Raw genomic sequence first — 20,373 nt, 5'->3', positions numbered from 1 at the left:
TAGCTGCAGGGCCCATGAAAGGGTATAGGAAACAGTCAGCAAGTAAAGGGTGGTGGGGGAAGGTTTGGGTGGATGAGGAGGAAAGAGCGGATCAGGGGACTGAGTTCTGGCTGCATCATCTTTGCTGTGTGGTCTTGTCAAGTCTGAGTCTTAGATTCCTCTCCTGTAAAATCAGAGGATGGGATAGACCTTCTAGCTCTGACATTCTGTGTGAGGCTGCGTTAGACACAACCCCTGCCCTCAAAATGTTTACAATCCAATTGGGAAGTGGCTTAGTTATCTAGTGCTGCTATAACAGAAATACCATAGATGGGTGTCTTTAACAAACAGAAATTTCTTTTCTTGCAGTTTTGTTGTTGTTGTATGCCATTGAGTCAATTATGACTTACAGCGATCCTATGGGACAGAGTAGAACTGCCCCATAGCACTTCCAAGGAGCGGCTGGTGGATTCAAACTGCCAGTCTTTTTGTTAGCAGCCTGAGCTCTTAACCACTTAGGCTAGATGTCTGAATTCAGGGTGCTGACTCTAGGGGGAGTCTTTTTCTCTCTGTCAGCTCTGGAGGAAGGTCCTTGTCTCCTTGAGCTTCTGCTCCCAGGTGATCTTCATGTGGCTTGGCATGTCTCTTCCCTCATCGCTGCTTCTCTTGCTTGCTTGTTTAATCTCTTTTATATCTCACAAGAGATTGATTTAAGACACACCCTGCACTAATCCTGTCTGATTAACATAACAAAGACAACCCATTCCCAAATGGGATTATAACCACAGGCATAGAGGTTAGAATTTACAACATGTATTTTTTGGGGACACGATTCAATCCATAACAGGAAGGTTGGCCAAACCGGGTCAGGAGTCATTTAGTTCTTTATCCCCAGTGACTAGTGCTTGGTGTGAAAACCAACAATCAGTAGTCATCTGGTCGATTCCAATTCATGGCGACCCCATGTGTATCAGAGGACGGCTGTGCTCCATAGGGTTTTCAAGGCTGTTACCTTTTGGAAGCAAATCACCAGGCCTTTTTTCAGAAGCACCTCTGGGTAGATTTGAACCAATCTTTTAGCTGGTAGTTGAGCGTGTAACTTTTTGTGCCACGCAGGGACTTCTCTTAGTGCATAGCAGGTACTTGGTAAATGTCCAGTGAATAAATACAATGAAAAATAATAACAACCTCCATATCGTGAGCCCTCACTTTGCACTAGGCATAGAGCTAAGCTTTTCACAAATATTTTCTCATTTAATCCTTACAACACTTTAACAATAAAGATTATATATCCATATGAAAATATAACATAGTATTCCCCAGGAATACTTTTACCAGAAAGGAGGTAAAAGAAGCTCCAGGTGCTTTGAGTAAAATCAGGTCCACCATCTTTTGCCTTGGAATCTAATCTTCACATGGTCCCATAGAAGAGGAGGAAAATCCCCTCTCACTTCACCCCAGAATTTCCTGTCCCCTTCCTCACTTTATGTTTCTTCAAGTACTTATTATCATCTGAGGCCCACTGTATATTTTACTTGTTATTTGTCTGTTTCTCTTTCCTAAAATATAAACTCCCCAAGAGCAGGGGTCTATGTCTGTTTTGTCTTTTATGTTCCAGTGCCTAGAGAAGTAGTTGATACATACTTGATACATACTAGGCACTCAACTACTATTTGTTAAATGAATAAATGAGTGAATTAATGAGGTAGCTGAGGCTCAGAGAGATTAAAGAAAGTAACTTATCCAAAGTCATTGTTACGGATTGAATTGTGTTCCCAAAACTGTGTCGGCCCTATACCTGTGGAAGGAGTCCCTGGGTGGTGCAAATGGTTAAATGCTGAAAGGTTGGTGGTTTGAACCCACCCAGAGGCGCCTGGGAAGACAGACCTGGTGATCTGCTTCCAGAAAGTTACGGCCTTGAAAACCCTACGGAGCAGCTTTACTTTGCACACATGGGGTCACCCTGAGTCAAAATCACTCAATGGCAACTAATAACAAGAACATGCCTGTGGATGTAATTCCATTTGGGATTTCTTTGTTATGTTAATGGAGCCATATCAGTGTAGGGTGTGTCCTAAACCTAGTCATGTTTGCCTTATAAGGAGCAGCCTAGACACAGAGACATACCAAACCAAAAACCAAATCCTTTGCCATCGAGTCTATTCTGACTTATAGTGACCCTATAGGACAGCCCCATAGGGTTCCCAAGAGCAGCTGGTGGATTCGAACTGCCAGCTCTTTGGTTAGCATCCAAGCTCTTAACCATTGCACCACTAGGACTCCATGACACAGAGACAAGGAAGCACAAATTAGCCTTCCCCTAGAGCTGGTGCCCTGAATTTGGACTTCAAGGCTTCAGAACAGTGAGAAAATAAATTTCTATTCCTTAAAGCCACCCACTTGTGGTAGTTTTGTTATGGCAATGCTAGGATACTAAGACAGTTATCCAGCCAACAAGAGGCAGAGTTGAAATTCAAACCCAAGACTGTGACTCCTGCACCCTGGGGGCCAATTTGTTTACCCTCTATACCATAACTGTCTCATTCATTCAACAAATATATATTGAGAGCCTAATCCCCCTGGTCAAAGACTACGGCCTTCAGTATGGATCACACTGCAACATATAGAAAACAAAAATCCTCACAACTGGACCAATAAGCAACAGCATGATAAACAGAGAAAAGATTGAAGTTGTCAAGGATTTCATTTTACTTGGATCTACAATCAATGCCCAAGGAAGCAGCAGTCAAGAAATCAGATGACATATTGCATTGGGCAAATCTGCTGCAAAAGACCTCTTTAAAGTGTTAAAAAGCAAAGATGTCACTTTGAGGACTAAGATGTGTCTGACCCAAGCCATGGTATTTTCAATCACCTCATATGCATGTGAAAGCTGGACAATAAATAAGGAAGACCAAAGAAGATTTGATGCCTTTGAATTACGGTGTTGGCAAAGAATATTGAATATACTATGGATTGCCAGAAGAACAAACAAATCTGACTTGGAAGAAGTACAGCCAGAATGCTCCTTGGAGGCGAGGATGGTGAGACCTCATTTCATGTACTTTGGACATGTTATTAGGAGGGACCGGTTCCTGGAGAAGGACATCATGCTTGGTAAAGTAGAGGGTCAGCAAAAGAGAGGAAGACCCTTGACGAGATGAACTGACACAGTGGCTGCAATGATGGGCTCAAGCATAGCAACAATTGTGAGGATGGCACAGGACCAAGCAGTGTTTCATTTTGTTGTACATAGAGTTGCTATGAGTTGGAACAGATTCGACGGCACCTAATACCAACAATACCTCTAGTCACTGTTGTAGGTGGTGGGGACATAGCAGTGAATAAAATAGACAAAAATCTTTGCCCTCAGGTCATGGAAGAGCCATGGACAAATCCAAACTCTCTTAGGGACCGAATTACTGTGCTGAGGGCTGTAGGGACCATGGTCTCAGGGAACATCAAGCTCATCTGGCATAACATAGTTTATAAAGAAAATGTTCTACATTCTACTTCGGTGAACAGTCTGGGATCTTAACAGCCTGTGAGCGGCCATCTAAGATACTCCACTGGTCTCACCTCTTCAGGAGCAAGGAAAAATGAACAAAACTAAAGATACAAGGGAAAGATTAGTCCAAAGGACTAATAGACCACAACTACCACAGCCTCCACCAGACTGAGTCCAGTACAACTAGATGGTGCCCAGCTGCCACCACTGACTGCTCTGACAGGGATCACAATACAGGGTCCTGGACAGAGCTGGAGAAAAATGTAGAACAAAATTCTTACTCAAAAAAAGACCAGACTTACTAGCCTGACAGAGACTGGAGAAACCCTGAGAGTACATGCCCCGGACACACTTTTAGCCCAGTAATAAGGTCACTCCAAAGGTTCACCTTTTAGCCAAAGATTAGATGGACCCATAGGACAAAATGAGACTAAAGGGACACACCAGGCCAGGAGCAAGGACTAGAAGGCAGGAGGGGACAGGAAAGCTGGTAATAGGGAATCCAAGGTTGAGAAGGGAGAGTACTGATATGTCATGGCGTTGTTAACCAATGTCATAGAACAATGTATGTACTAACTGTTTAATGAGAAGTTAGTTTGTTTTGTAAACTTTCATCTAAAGTACAATAAAAAAAATAAAAAAAAATCCTTGCCCTCACAGCACTCACCTCCTAGCATTCTCCTGTCTGAAAAGAGATCTAACATTATAAGGCTGGAAAGGCAGAAGCAAGGCCTGAGTACTGACACTCTTTCATTACCTGCCCATGGCAGACATGACTAGTTCATCAAGACCCTCATTATTGCAGAGCCCAGATGCTGCTCACCATCCTTCAGTACAGCAGTCTAGGCTGCCACAGTGAACTGACTGGAGATGTCACCAAGACAAATTCTATTCACCACGTGTGAATACGTGTTGTCACCTCTTTAATAAGGGCACAATAAAGGCACCCTATGCTCTGAAGTCAGAACCCCTGGGACCACGGATGGAAGCCCCGTGGCTGGTACAGGACTTGGGGTTCCTTGCCATTAGCCCTAGACCATGTGTCCCTCATTTCTTTCCCTGGCCACTACGACCTGCCCCAGAGAAATGGAGGGGAAAAGGGTTCACCAAGGTACAGACCCAAAGGCCCTAGAAGTGACCAACCTATGCTGATGCTGAGAGTATAGCCTGGTATAAGGAATGGGTGTAGGTTCTGGAATAAATTTGAATCATAGCTTCTCTGTTCATGTTTGTGACTTTGGACAAGTCACTGCACCATTCTGAGCTTTAGTTTCCTCACTTATAAAATGGGGATTATATAGTTAATCCAAAGTTAAATATATCATCCCCATTATATGCTTAACAAGTTTTACATGAGGATTAGGTGAAATAATCTATATAAAGGGCCTAGTTGAGTGTTTGAGCCCTGGTGGCTCAGTGGTTAGGCATTCGGCTGCTAACCGAAAGGTAGGCAGTTTGAATTCACCAGCCGCTCTTGGAAACTCTATGGGCCAGTTCTACTCTGTCATATAGGATCACTATGAGTCGGAATCGACTTGACAGCAATGGATTTAGTTGAGTGTTTGGAAGCCTCCCTGGATTTCCATCTCCTCCCTTCCCCAACTTCTCCTTCTGCATCCCCTGGGGCAGGTTCTGCACCCCCATAGCTTTCAGGCTGTTGAATAACAAAAAGAGCACTGGATTTGGAGTCAGAGGTCTTGGGTTCAAGCCCTGTCCCCCATTTACTAGCTGAGTGATTCTGGGCAAGTCAGTTTGACTAGCTAAACCTCACCTTCCTCATTTATAAAGTGGAGATGTCATAACTACTAACATTTATGAAGTGCTTTCTGCATCCTGAGTGCTAAACCCTTTCAGACCACTTTAGTTAATCCTCACAACCACCCAGTGAAGTAGGGAATATTATTGTCTCCATTTTACTGATGAGGAATCTGACTCAGAGGTGTTAAGTAACTGCCGCCCAGGATTACGCATCTTCCTGGTGGCAGAGCTGGGAGTCCAAACCAGGCTGTCTGGCTCCAGAGCTTGTGTTTACACAGTACTGACCCAGCTGGGGTGGGTGCAATGCTATCGAGAAGTTTGTGAAAGGGCTTCTGTGAACAAAAGTGCTGTGTGCAAAGGTGAGGAAGCATTTTAATAATTATTTGCAACTCCTTTATAGCGCTTGGCCTGTTCTGCGTTGAATTACAGATAGTTGCTCCTGTTTCTGGACCGACTGGCACAGCTCCTTAAGGGCAAGGTTCACGTCTTCATTCATCTCTGCACCCTGCACAGCATCCAACCCGGGGCCAAGGACTGAACTGGGGCTCAGAGCAAATCTTTGAATTGAGAGAATTCCCTTTTTAACTAGAAGCAATAACAAACAAACAAACAAAACCTAAACCAGTTGCCATCAAGTGGATTACTACTCATGGAGGCCCAATGTGTTACAGAGTAGAATTGTGCTCCATAGGGTTTTCAAGGCTGTGACCTTTCAGAAGCAGATCACCAGGCTTTTCTTCGGAAGTGCCTCTGGGTGGTTTTGAACCACCAACTTTTCAGTTAGTAGTTGAATGCTCAACCATTTGAGCCACCCATTTTCTACTCAGAAAAATGTACTGAAAACAAGAACATCTTTTACAAACGTGTTAAATTTTGAACATTCCTTAAACACTTCTAAATCAAGCTTTCTATTCTGGGCTTTCAAACTCAACCCAACGTTTTCTTTCTGAGAGTCCGCAGATGTGGTCTCAAAAGAAGGGGAAAAAAGAGAGGCAGATAGTATTTAGAACTCCATCAGACACTTTCTGACACATTCCTTAGGTTGGGAAGGAGGCCATCCATTCACAAGTGGCAGAATCTGACAGGCATGGAGAGTTATTTGAAAGTAGAACTCTGGGGGGGGGGGGCGGGTGTTGTAGAGAGGCTCTGTGGAAACTTGTTTTCACAAAGCTCCCTTGTCTGTGAACTGACCCAGAAACTCTGGGGGAAGCTTCAGAGAGGTGTTGATGTTATGAGGCTGCTGTGTATGAAATTAGGTCCAGAAATCTCCCTCCTTGAGGCCTTTCTTACAGAAGCCTGGAGAACCTGAATATAATTTCCAATGTAGCATGGAGGAAAATTCTTTGAAGTGTTTGTGTTAGTGGGTTTGTCCTTCCTTTTCCACAGAGGGTAGCAAACTTTCATAACAAGTTGTCAGTGAACTAAAATAGAAAGGTTTCTCAAATTTTTTGACCAGAGCTAAATACCGCTGAAAGAGCTTATCCTTCTACTCATGAGCAGTTGAGACTTTTACAAATCATAAAGCTAAACTTTAAATTATAACCAAGAACATTCATATTCATCTGAGACATTGAAGCAGCCATATGTGAATAGATAGTACAACGGTTAAAAACACAGCTTTGGGCTTAGACAGGCTGGGTTTGAATCCCAGCTCCATCATCTCATAGCTATGGGGTCATAGCTAAGTTGTTTAACCTCTTTAAACCTCAATTCCCTCCAGCACAAAATAGTTCCAGATTCCCAGGGTTGTTGTGGGGATTAATAAGTGTATGTACTGTCTTAGGCTGTGTTCTCTAGAGAAGCAAAATCAGTAAAGCGTATAAATATATATAGAGAGAGATTTATATCAAGGAAATGGCTCAGATGATTGTAGAAGCTGGAACATCACAAGTCTGTGGATAGGGATAGAGACTTCTCCCGATGCACGTAGCCATAGGGGCTGTTGAATCCAAGATTGGCAGGTTGGAAAGCAGAGCTCTTGCTCATAGGCTGTGAAGATCAATGAATCCTAAGATTGGCAGACAAGCTGATAGCTCAAGTCTCAAGAACTGGAGGTCAGACAAACAGGAGGCAGCCACAGGATCCAGAGCAAGCAAAAAGCCAGAATATCTGATTATATTGGATGCAGACCACACACCCAAGGAAACTCCCTTTCAACTGAGTGGCCATTCACAGCAGATCCTATCGTGGGAGTGATCACATATAAACACTGAGAATCATGGCCCAGCCAAGTTGACACACAGTCTTAACCATCACAGTCCACCCCTTGTCAACTGGACACATGTACACATCTCCTTAAATCATACATAATCTCTGAATAAAGACAATTATAAAGCCATACTTGTGCCTAACATGATACAACTAACATGTGTACAACCGAAAATGCACTAGCCCCATTTACATCTTGTATTTTATAAGTGAAGAAAACAAAAATATTTGATGCACACATACAAAGCAGAAATACTCATAACAATTACAGTCCTCGTTTTTGCAACTGGTCACATGGCTGTAACAGGTATTTAGAACTACTTTCTTTCATCACCCATTCCATAGTCCCTTTGCCCTCAGCAATCACCTCAGCTGGTCATGGTTCTTTGCCTGGTGGGGTGACCCAAACCTTCATTCCTGAAGGGTCTGGGTCATTAGTAATCATGTTGGAATTGGGTTGCTGTAGTTTTCCATTGACTTTAATCACAGGGCATGGTAGTACTAAGAGATGCCCAAAGGGGTCTCCTGCGTTCCAGACATACTCTTCTTTACTTCCATTATGTAATATCAATCCAATTTCCTCTTGGTAATCAGGATCAGTTACACCAGCCAATATGGTAACTCCCTTCTTTGCCTGTTAATCCAGAGGCATAAGAAGCCCAAAGTGGCCAAGTTGTATTCTTAGCTTCCACTTCAGTGGAATCAGGTGGAAGCATTCCTCCCTTTGGAACTAAGACCTCTAGATCTGCAGAGCATAAGGTCTCAGGGACAGGAAGCAAAAATCTTGCGATTGGGTCACTAGGGGTAATAATGAGTGGTGCCACCCCCTTTTCCACCTCTTGATTCCTGGACCCATGAATCCTGGCTATGGGAGAAACAGCACCATATATTGGACTCCGGTTTAGAGCATATACAGCCTCATGAAGAACATTGCCCCAACACTGCAAGGTATTGCCACCTAGCTGGCACCGTAATTGTGTCTTTAGAAGGCCATTCCATCATTCTATCAAGCCAGCTGCTTCAGGATGTTGGGGAACATGCTAAGACCAGTGAATTCCATGAGCATGGGCCCACTGCCACACTTCATTTGCTGTGAAGTGACTCCCTTGATCTGAGGCAATGCTGTGTGGGATACAATGACAGTGGATAAGACATTCTGTAAGTCCACAGATGGTAGTTTTGGCAGAAGCATGGCATGCAGGGAAGGCAAATCCATATCCAGAGTAAGTGTCTATTCCAGTAAGGACAAAACACTGCCCTTTCCATGATGGAAGTGGTCCAGTGCAATCAACTTGCCACCAGGTTGCTGGCTGATCACCTCGAGGGATGGTGTCATATTGGGGACTCAGTGTTGGTCTCTGCTGCTGGCAGTTTGGGCACTCAGCAGTAGCTGTAGCCAACTCAGCCTTGGTGAGTGGAAGTCCATGTTGCTGGGCCCATGCATAGCCTCCATCCCTGTCACCATGACCACTTTGTTCATGATCCCATTGAGCAATGATGGGAGTAACTGGGGAAAGAGGATGACTGGTTTCTACAAAACGTGTCATCCTATCCACATGGTGGTTAAAATCATTCTCTGCTGAGGTCACCCTTTGGTGAGCATTCACATGAGACACAAATATCTTCACTTCTTTGGCCCATTCAGAGAGGTCTATCCACATGCGTCTTTCCCATAAATCCTTGTCTCCAATTTTCCAATCATGTTCCTTCCAAGTCCCTGACTATCCAGCCAAACCATTGGCCACAGCCCATGAATCAGTATACAATTGCACATTTGGCCATTTCTCTTTCCAAGCAAAGAGAACAATGAGGTGCACTGCTTGATGTTCTGCCCATTGAGAGGATTTCCCTTCACCACTGTCCTTCAGGGAGGTCCCAGAAAGGGGCTGTAGTGCTGCTGTTGTCCACTTTCGAGTGGTGCCTGCATATTATGCAGAACCATCTGTAAACCAGGCGCAAGTTTTCTCTCTTCTTCAGACAACTTGTCTTAGTCATCTAGTGCTGCTATAACAGAAACACCACAAGAGGATGGTTTTAACGAAAAGAAGTTTATTTTGTCACAGTTAAAGTAGGCTAAAAGTCCAAATTCAGGGCATCAGTTTCAGGGGAAGGCTTTTTCTCTCTGTCGGCCTTCTTTTCTTCAGTCTTCCCCCAGACTAGGAGCTTCTCTGTGCAGGGACCCCGGTCCAAAGGACGTGGTCTGCTCCCAGCACTGCTTTCTTGATGGTATGAGGTCCCCAACTCTCTGCCTGCTTCCCTTTCCTTTTATCTCTTGAGAGATAAAAGGTGGTGCAGGCCACACCCCAGGGAAACTCCCTTTACATTGGATGTGACCTGGGTAAAGCTGGTGTTACAATCACACCCTAATCCTCTTTAACATAAAATTACAATCATAAACTGGAGGCCAACCACACAATTCTGGGAATCATGGCCCAGCCAAATTGATACACACATTTTTGGGGGCACATAATTCAAACCATGACACAACTGATCATAAGGAACTCCCCATGAGGTTCTAGGTGCAGACTGGGAGATGGAAGGTAATGTGATGGGAGTGGAGACCATGGGCATTTGGGCCACTTCCTCATGCAACTTACTTGTGCCTTCAGGTCCTGCTTGGGCCCGATCTCTTATATATCACTTCCATTTAATGATGGAGTGCTACTGTGCATGTCCAACTTTATGACTCTGTGGGTCAGACAACACTCAGTTCATGATGGGCAGCTCAGGCTACATGGTGACTTGGTATCCCATGGTTAAGCGTTCAATCTCTACTAAGGCCCAGTAACAAGCCAAAAGCTGTTTCTCAGAACAAGAGTAGTTATCTGCAGAGGATGCAGGGCTTTTGCTCACAGGCTGTGAAGATTGACGAATCCCAAGATTGGCAGGTAAGACCGCAAGCCTTCTCCTGATTCACATAGCTGCAGGGGCTGGTGAAGCCAAGATCTGCAGGTTGGAGAGCAGGGCTCCCACTCACAGGCTGTGAAGATCAATGAATCCCAAGATCAGCAGATGGGCTGAAAGCTTAGGTCCCAAGAACTGGAGGTCAGATAACCAGGGGGCAGCTGCAGGATCCAGAGTGAGCAAAAAGCCAGAACATCTGCTTATATTTGGATGTAGGCCACACGTCCAAAGAAACTCCCTTTCAATTGATTGTCTACTCACAGCAGATCCCATCATGGGCGTGATCACATACAAAGACTGAGAATCATGGACCAGCCAAGTTGACACATAATCTTAACCATCACATATACCTATGGCTTTGTATATTAAAGTAGTCATTGCTGAGTCAGTTCTGACTCATGGTGACCCCATGTGCATCAGAGTAGAACTGTACTCCATAGGGTTAGGCTGATTTTTTGGAAGTAGATTGCCAGACCTTACTTCTGAGGTGCCTCTGGGTGGACATATTAAGTTCTTAGTAAATGTTACTGTAGGTGGCCTCTGAAATGGCCCCCCAGTGTTCCCTATCTCTTGGTAATCATGCCGTTTGTATAATTTCCTCTCTTTGAGTGTGGGCTGGACCTACAGACTCAACTTCTAACAAACAGTATACAGAAAAAGTGATGGGATATGACTTCTGAGATTAGGTTACAAAAAGACTGTGAATTTTGTCTTACTTGCTCTGGCCCTCTCTCACCTGAGGAAAGCTGCTGCCACATTGTGCTAGCTGCCCTTTGGAGAGGCTCATGTGGCTAGGAAATGATGTCTCTAGCCAACAGAGTGTGAGGACCTGAGGCCTGCCAACCGCCATGTGAGGGAGTATGGAAGCGGATCCCCCCCACCAGGTGGAGCCTTGAAATCACTGCAGCCCCAGCTGATACCTTCACTGAAATCTTGTGAGGGACTCTGAGAGAGGACTCAGCTAAGCTACATCCAGATTCCTGATCCACAGAAATGGTGAGAAAATAAATGTTTGTTGTCTTAAGCCCCTGTTTTGGGTAATTAGTTAAGCAGCAATGAATTATCAAGGCAGTTATTACTATTTTTATACAAATGATTTAATATAGAACTTAGCATTTTATAATCTGTTGTTTTTTTTTTATATTTTCCCATAACAAAACATGCTTTTCTACAACTCAAATTTTTAAATCATAGTATGAATGCATGGTTTAGTTACCTGGAGCTGTGCCTTTTCCATCCATTCATTTATTCAACAAACTTACAAAGATGTTTGAATAGGCTGGGACAGTCAATCAATGGAATAGTTTGTTATATGGGCACCCATAATGGGATTTTCTACTAGATTTCCAGTAACTCTTTTATGTGTCTGGGACCTTGAAAACGAAGGAAGGAAGAGAGGAGGGCCTGAGGTGTTAGTTGTGCCAGGATCTTACCAGAAAAGGGCTGCCAAAGGGAAGACTCTGAGCCATAGCATTTGGTGGCACTTGTGGTCCCCTTATGTGACCAATGACAACTCCAGGGTCTTTCTAATGGAGACAGCTGTCACAAAACATGCCCAAGTTGATCTCTATTTCTACTAGATTTTAGGGGCATGTAAGCAAATGCATTACTCCCCTAGATCAAGCAAGAGTGGCCCTTGCCCTGAGTCCCACGCTTTGTTATTGTTGTTAGGTACCATCCAGTAAGTTCCAACTCATAGCAACCCCATGTACAACAGAACAAAACACTGCCTGGTCCTGCACCATCCTCACAATGCTTGTTATGCTTGAGCCCATTGTTGCAGCCACTGTGTCAATCCATGTCGTTAAGGGTCTTCCTCTTTTTTGCCGATCCTCTATTTTACCAAGTATCTTAGTCATCTAGTGCTGCTATAACAGAAATACCACAAGTGAATGGCTTTAACAAAGAGAAATTTATTCTCTCACAGTCGAGTAGGGTACAAGTACAAATTTAGGGTGTCAGCTCCAGGGGAAAGCTTTCTCTCTCAGTCAGCTCTGGAGGAAGGTCCTTGTCATCAATCTTCTCCTGGTTGAGGAGTTTCTCGGCACAGGGACCCCATGTCCAAAGGATGTGCGATTCTCCTGGCTCTTGTTTCTTGGTGGTATGAGATCCCCATGTCTCTCTGCTTGCTTCTCTCTTGTGTATCTCAAAAGAGATTGGCTTAAGACAATAATCTTGTCGATCTCATCAATATAACTGCCACTAATCCATCTTATTAACATCAAAGTGATAGGATTTACAACATATACGGAAATCACTTCAGATGACAAAATGGTAGGCAATCATACAATACTTGGAATCATGACCTAGCCAAGTTGACAGATATTTTTGGGGGACACAATTCAACCCATGACACCAAGCATGATGTCCTTCTCCAGGGACTGATCCCTCCTGATAACATGTCCAAAGTATGTGAGACATAGTCTTGCCATCCTTGCTTCTAAGGAGCATTCTGGTTGTACTTCTTCCAAGACAGATTTGTTCATTCTTTTGGCAGTCCATGGTATATTCAATATCCGTTGCCAACATCACAATTCAAAGGTGTCGGTTCTTCTTCTTCCTTATTCATTGCCCAGCTTTCGCATGCATATGAGGGGATTGAAAACACCATGGCTTGCGTCAGGCACACCCTAGTCTTCAGGGTGACATCTTTGCTTTTTAACACTTTAAAGAGGTCTTTTGCAGCAGATTTGCCCAATGCAATGCCCAATCACAACCACACATAAAATAAATGTATCAAAGAAGAGATAAAAGATAAATGAATACAGAAGTGAAAACCAGAATGTCTGAATAAACCTAATTCTGTCAGCCATGGGTTTTTTGTAGGGGGACAAATGACCACGTAGTCACAAGGATTACGCTGCATGGTGAGAACACATGGGGACTTCTGTCACTTAGGATCTGGCATTCAGGGCTAGGGCAACACAATTGTTACCCCAACATCCACTCTCACCACCAACACTGCTCAGGCCCCAGGGACGCTTTACCACATCTCTTGTCCCACGACCTCGAGACAAAAGACAGCTACTTTCAAGTGGCATGAAGGTGTGTGGTTGATTTTGTTGTTATGAACGTAAATTTGTCAAAGTAGGAAGATAAAACATCTTTTATTTAAATATTTGTTAGCTTGCCCCTTTAAAAAATAGTTTATTCTGGTAAAATATATATAACAAAAAAATTGCCATTTTAACCATTTTTTAAGTATGTAATCCAGTGACATTAATTCCTTTTACCATGTTGTGCTACCATCACCACCATCTATTTCTAAAACCTTTTCATCAACCCAAATAGAAACTCAGTAGCCTTTTGGCAAAAACTCTCTGTTTTCCTTTCTCTTTAGCCCCTGTTGTTTTTAGTTGCTTTTCAGAAGCCGATCACCAGGCCTGTCTCCTGAGATGTCTCTGGGTGTGTTTGAACCACCAACTTTTAGGTTAATAATCCAGCACTTAACCATTTGCTCCACCAAGGGATTTCTAGCCCTTGATAACCACAAATAATTTTTGTCTTTATATTTGCCTATTCTAGAAATTTGGTATAAGTGAAATCATACAATATTTGTCCTTTTGTGTCTGACTTACTTTATTCACCATAATGTTTTCAAGGTTTCTCTATGTCATAGCATGTGTCAGAACCTCATTTCTCTGTATGGCCGAATCACATTCCACTGTATGGATATGCCACATTTTGTTTATCCATAAATCTGTTGATGGACTCTGGGGTTGTTTCCACCTTTTGGCTATTGTGAGTAATGCTGCAATGTTAGCCTGTCCCTTTTAAATATTTAGACAAATGATATGTGAGCCTCCATTTCTACTCTTGTCCCAGACTCCACAAGAGTCAGGAACAGGCCTCAACAGGTGTATTGACATGCTGGAAAAGCAGAATCCATGGTACAAAGAAGTATCTTTATTTTACTTATTCTCCCTTGAAATCGGCTCAAGGTGGGTAGTTCTCCAGCCACTGAATGAAAACTTGTGTGTGTGTGTGTGTGTGTGTATGTGTGTGTGTGTGTGTGTGCGCGTGGAAAGGGGGAGGTGACCTTTTTCTCACTTCTAGGCAGAGCTGACATTCAGCCAGTATGCTCCAGATGGCCCTCCTGGTTGTTCAATTTTGATTAGTTGAGTGTCTGTTCTGTCTGTGCTATACCAGTAAAAACCAGCTGCTGTCGAGTTGTTTCCAACTCATGGCGGCCCCATGTGTGTCAGAGTAGAACTATGCTCCGTAGGGTTTTCAATCGCTGATTTTGGGGAAGTAGATTGCCAGGATTTTCTTCTGAGGCACCCCTGGGTGGACTTGAACTGTCAGCCTCTCAACAGCCTAGCATATTAACTGTTTACATCACCCAGGACTCCATCTGCACTATAGCAGCTGTTATTTTCAGTATTACCCTTTCTTTTGGGTGATAGAATTCTGTAGTCAATTCAATTTCAATTCAGTAATTAAAATTGGCCAGTTCAGGTAATAATCAAAACTCTGAACTTGATTAAGAGTTGAATGTTCTCTACTTCCCTAGTTCTCCTTCTGCAGCTGGCTAACTAGTTTTTGATCTCTCTGGGCATGTGGTTGGGGAGGGAGAAGGATAAAGTGGGGCAAGAAAGTTCTAACTAGACTAGAACGTCCATCATGTTTTCCTGACATGATGGAAATCTATAGCTGCCTCTTCCTCTCATGGATGCTTCTGTGGGTTCTTTGGCAAACACTCCATCTTGAGCTCCCCTGGCTGCAATTTCTTTGCAATGAGCAATGCCCCTCCTTAGGACATCTGTTCTGGAAGCTCCCTCAGCTTCTGCCTCTCAGCAGTACACCTCACAGCAAGACTTTCTTTGCAGGGGCTGCCCTAGCAGGCAGGATCCCTGTGAAAATAATCTCACATGTGAGGGTCTATAAATAGTCTAATTTTTCTTTGCCTTTTTTCTCATGGGCATTGAGAACATATGTGTAAGTCTACTGGGCCAATGATGGCTTGGACCCAGAAGGGTGGTCACTTTCCACCCCAGAGCAAGCTGTATTCTGAGCACTTTCCAGCAATCTAGACCCTGAAGACTATGCCAGTGTAGCAGAGTGGCTAAGAGCACAGGCTTTGGTATCAGACCGACCCAGGTTCAATTTCATTGTGGGTGACTTAGGACAAATCACTTCACCTACCTCTCTGAGCCTCATTTTTCTCATCTATTAAATGGAGGTAGTAAAAAGGGAACAGTTATAATCAAATAAAACAAGCCATACCAGTTAAAGACAAGGGGAAGTTGTAAAAATTCAACAATGGTGAACTGGAAAGAGTATTAAGTGGAGTCAAATCACTTCACCTCCCCATGCTTTAGAAGCTGTGGGTACACCACAGTGTCAACTAGACCAAGTAGTTGTTTTTAATCATCTGTTTAAACTGTGTCAAAAAACTGTATGTTTTTTCTGCTGTGGCAAAACACAGGCTCTTGGGCCTTGGAAGCGTGACTCACAGTCTCTTCCCCAAACCAGGCAATTAGCCAGGGGACAAACACTGGCCTGCCTGAGTCAGTGGACAATTGCAGATGCTTGTAGCTCCTCAACTGCCAAATTGACAGGTATGGAGGCCGTCAACTATGATGAATAAGTAGACCTTACTAGCTCCATGTTCCCCTGAAAAAGTGCAGTCCCATAGACATATTTCAAGGACCATATGTAACATGATGTTGTTATTGTGTGCCATTGAGTCAATTCTGATATGTGACATTTAAAAAACTTTTAGAATTCTTTCAGCTATCTCCCCTCTCTGTAAATTCACCAACTCTTCTTACAGATTCAATGTCAGGGAAAAAGTCATAAATAACAAGGAGGGAGAATAGTATCTTCAGAGCCAAAGCCTGGGACTTGATATTTCTCCTGATAGTGGAGGTGTAAAAAAAGACAAAAACCAGTTGCCATAGAGTCATTCCTACTCATGGTGACCCCATGTGTAAATAGATACAAACCTTCTGGAAGGTATTTGGTAACTTGTATCAAAAGTCTTTCCATATATTTACCCTATGACCTAGTAATATCACCTCTAAGAATTTAAAGGAACTAAGGATATGCATGAAGATTTAGCTATGCTGTTGTTGTGTGACTTCTAGTCGATTCAACTCACAGTGACCCTATAGGACAGAGTAGAACTGTTTCCAAAGCTTTAGTCTTTATGGAAGCAGATTGCCACATCTTTCTCCTGTGGGGCCGCTGGTGGGGTCGAATCATCAACCTTTTGGTCAGCAGCTGAGTGCTTAACCACTGTGCCACCAGGGCCCCTTAGATTTATCTATCAGGATATTCAATTCAGCATATAATAACAAAAAATTGAAAACAACAATGGGGTGGCAAAATTAATGACAGTCATATAATAAAGTACTTGTAACAATGATGTTAAAATTGTTAAAATACTTTTAACAAGGTGTATACGTGGAAACATGTTTACAATATATTGAGTTTAAAAAGTGAAAAAAGTCAGGCAACAAAAGAATATAAACCATTTATTACCATTTTTGTTTAAAAAAAACAACACTTCAGTAATTGAGGGCTTTCTATATGCCAGGCACTATCCTAAGTACCTGAAAAATGGTGACTTATTTAATCTTTATACTAACTGTATAAGTTAGGTATTGTTATTATCCCATTTTACAGATGAAGAAACTGAGGCAGAAAGAGACTAAACAACCAGCCAAGGTCATATGCTAATAAGTCACAGAGCTGAGATTTGAACCTGGGCTGGCTTTAGAATCTGCTCCTACCACTATTCCATATCGCTTCTCAGGATAGAAAAAAGACTGGAAGGACGTACCTCTAAATGTTAACTATGGTTATCTCTGGGAAGTGAGATTATGAGTAATTTTTATTTATCTGTTTTTACTACAATTAATATATATTACTTGTTTAACAAGACAAAACTTGAATGAAAATTGTTTAAAATAAAAGATCTTTGTTGCAGACTTGAGCAAGTCTCACCAAACCTCAGTTTCTTCATCTGTAGAATGGTGATAATGCCTATCTTGTACAGCAAATGTGTGGACTAAATGGAATAATGAACGTGAAAGCACTTTGACAGCATAGGTTTAGAATATGTTAAAAATGTTAAGCTTTGGTACAATACAAAGTAGAAAATGATAAGACAAAACTATCTACAGGACTTCAGAGATTGTCAAGCTGAGCAAACACTGTGTGGAAACTTGAGTGGTTTTATATCTCACATGATTCTCTTTAGTGCCTTCCATTACTTCTGAGGCAGGATTATGCATCTCTTCTTCACGCTATGGGTGTGAATTGTTGGGAGACAGGTATTGCCATGGCCTGACACATAAGTAGATGGCTCCCATATCCCAGTTTTTTCCTAGTAAGCATTGAAGGTCTTGGATTTCCTCTCATCATCAATTCAGTTGGCAGTTTGAGCCTGTTTTGACCAGTCTTCTCAAGGTTCTTGCCCATCTCTCTGTTCACACAGCTTCTGGCGTGATGGGCCAAGATCTCAGACCCTGGAGTGGGCCAAAAAGGACAGTTTGGATCAACAGACTAGCAAGGAGCCTGATGGCAGAGCCTGTAATCCCATCTGTTTGATGAACACTTGTAAAAGCAAATAATCCTGGATGTTCCAGGAGCCAGTTTCTCACTTGTGTGTGTATGTGTGTGACTACCACCTTTGAGGATTACAGAGGACAAAGGTCTCCTTCATACATACACAGCAGGGGATTTGCCCTTAGGAAAACTTGTCACAATAGTACTCAATGAGAGGGAGGCGTAGGAATCACCTGGAAAGCTTCTAAAACATACCAAATACCCAAGATCCCATCCACAAAGATTCTGATTTAATTGGTCTAGGGTGGAGCCCGCCATCAGATTTGTTTAAAATACCCAGGAGTTGAGAAGCCCTGGGTCAGAGTGACATGAGGTGTGGGAGTTTAGCATTGACTTCCAAAATCCTTATACCACATCCTATTGGCATTGCCATGGATTGTATTGGTAGACCGGAGTTTAAAGCACGGCTTTGAACCAGTTCAAACCGGTTCAGTCATGGCCAGCAAAGCAAAACAGAAACAGACCAGAAATTTTACAATGTGGGTAAACCGGAACTATAACTGGAATGGGAAAAATTACCGGTTGAAGCCCTGGAATGGGAGACTTGGAAGAGGCATAGTGAGCCCTTTCAGAAGCCTGATATGTGAGATTGGATTATTGGCAGGACTATGGAGAGTGACACACATTCAAAGCGGAGTGGTAGGCTGCCATCTTTGAGTGAGGCACTGCTGTTTCCTACTCTTCTCCAAACCCCAGAGACAAGAAATTTGGTTGCTATGCAACACATAGGCTGCCCTTGTTTTCTAAGAGGGAGATTAGGTTTCTAGCAGGGCTTCGACACATAATTTTTCCCATTCCAGTTCACCCAAATTTAAAAAATTTGGGTCTATTCCAGTTTCACTTCCTTGGCCATGACTGAACCGGGAAGAACTTGTTCAAAGCCCTACTTTAAAGACCAGCACGGGACAGGCAGAAGCAGTATCAGATGTTCTGAAGAAGGTATTATTTTAACTCTTGCTCTCTAGTTCTGAGCTGTTGTAGGCACTTGGTCAATATAAATGAATGATGAGGCTGGGGTTATATTTAAATGATGCTGGGACTCTGTGATATGGTAAGGGCTTTAACAGCAGTCTCTGGAGGGCAGCCTAACTCTGCTCTTCTGGCAGAGAACCTGGTTCAGCCAGACAGCAGGGCGGAGGCTTCCTACTGCCCCAGCAGCCCCAGCACATCAGTCAGTCATTGTCTGCTCTGGGCAAAGCAACTTTCAGGTGCTCGGAAGACACAGGGATGACTCAGACACAGATGGTGCAGGGAGCATAGAGCCTGGGCTCTGGAGTCTTAGTGTGTAGCTCTCAGCTTTAAACTGAGTCTCAGATTCTTCATCTGTACAGAGGAGATCAAAAGCGTATCTAACATATAAGGTCGTTGTGAGTAAATGAAATGATGTAAGGGAAACAATTTAGCACAGGGTGTGGGGCAGAGGAAGTATCCAATATATTATATGTGTGTGTTTATTTAGATAAGATTCAGAGGGCGATTGAAGAACTGAAAGATTAATTCTAAATGATGATGGCCTTGAATAATTTTCTAAATATTTAGAGTTTAAACTATATTCTTTACTACAGACACTTTGGAGTCACTGAAGTGTTTTTTAAAAAGTAAGACAATCTGATCGATGGAGGCTAGAGAGGAAAGAGGGACAGGTGGGAGTGTAGAAGAGATGAATTTGAAAGACATATTTTGATAGGATAAAAAAATTAGAAAAAAGAAAGTGCTCAGACTGAAACCAGGATGTCCACTTTAAAAACCAGTACATTTTTTTAACAAAAGATTATTGCAAGGGACTTTTCTGAGGTCACAGTCTTGAACCCATTAAACGTTGTTGTTGATGTTAGGTGCTGTCGAGTCGGTTCCGACTCATAGCCACCCTATGTACCACAGAATGAAACACTGCCCGGTCCTGTGCCATGCTGACAATCGTTACGCTTGAGCCCACTGTTACAGCCACTGTGTCAATACATCTCATTGAGGGTCTTCCTCTTTCTCGCTGACCCTGTGCTTTACCAAGCATGATGTCCGTCTCCAGGGACTGATCCCTCCTGACTACATGTCCAAAGTATGTAAGACATAGTCTTGCCATCCTTGCTTCTGAGGAGCATACTGGTTGTACTTCTTCAAAGACATCTTTTTCATTCTTTTGGCAGTCCATGGTATATTCAATATTCTTCATCAATACCACAATTCAAAGATGTCAATTCTTCTTTGGTCTTCTTTATTCATTGTCCAGCTTTTGCATGCATCTGATGCGATTGAAAATACCATGGCTTGGGTCAGGTGAACCTTAGTCTTCAAGGTGACATCTTTGCTTTTCAACACTTTAAAGAGGTCTTTTGCAGCAGATTTGCCTGATGCAATGAATATTTTGATTTCTTGACTGCTGCTTCCATGGATGTTGATTGTGGATCCAAGTAAAATGAAATCCTTGACAACTTCAATCTTTT

The sequence above is a fragment of the Trichechus manatus genome, unplaced genomic scaffold (genome assembly GCF_000243295.1).
Source record: "Trichechus manatus latirostris isolate Lorelei unplaced genomic scaffold, TriManLat1.0 scaffold00048, whole genome shotgun sequence".
Taxonomy (NCBI): Eukaryota; Metazoa; Chordata; class Mammalia; order Sirenia; family Trichechidae; genus Trichechus; species Trichechus manatus.
The sequence above is the reverse complement of the archived record's forward strand: the minus strand, read 5'-3'. Positions refer to the sequence as shown.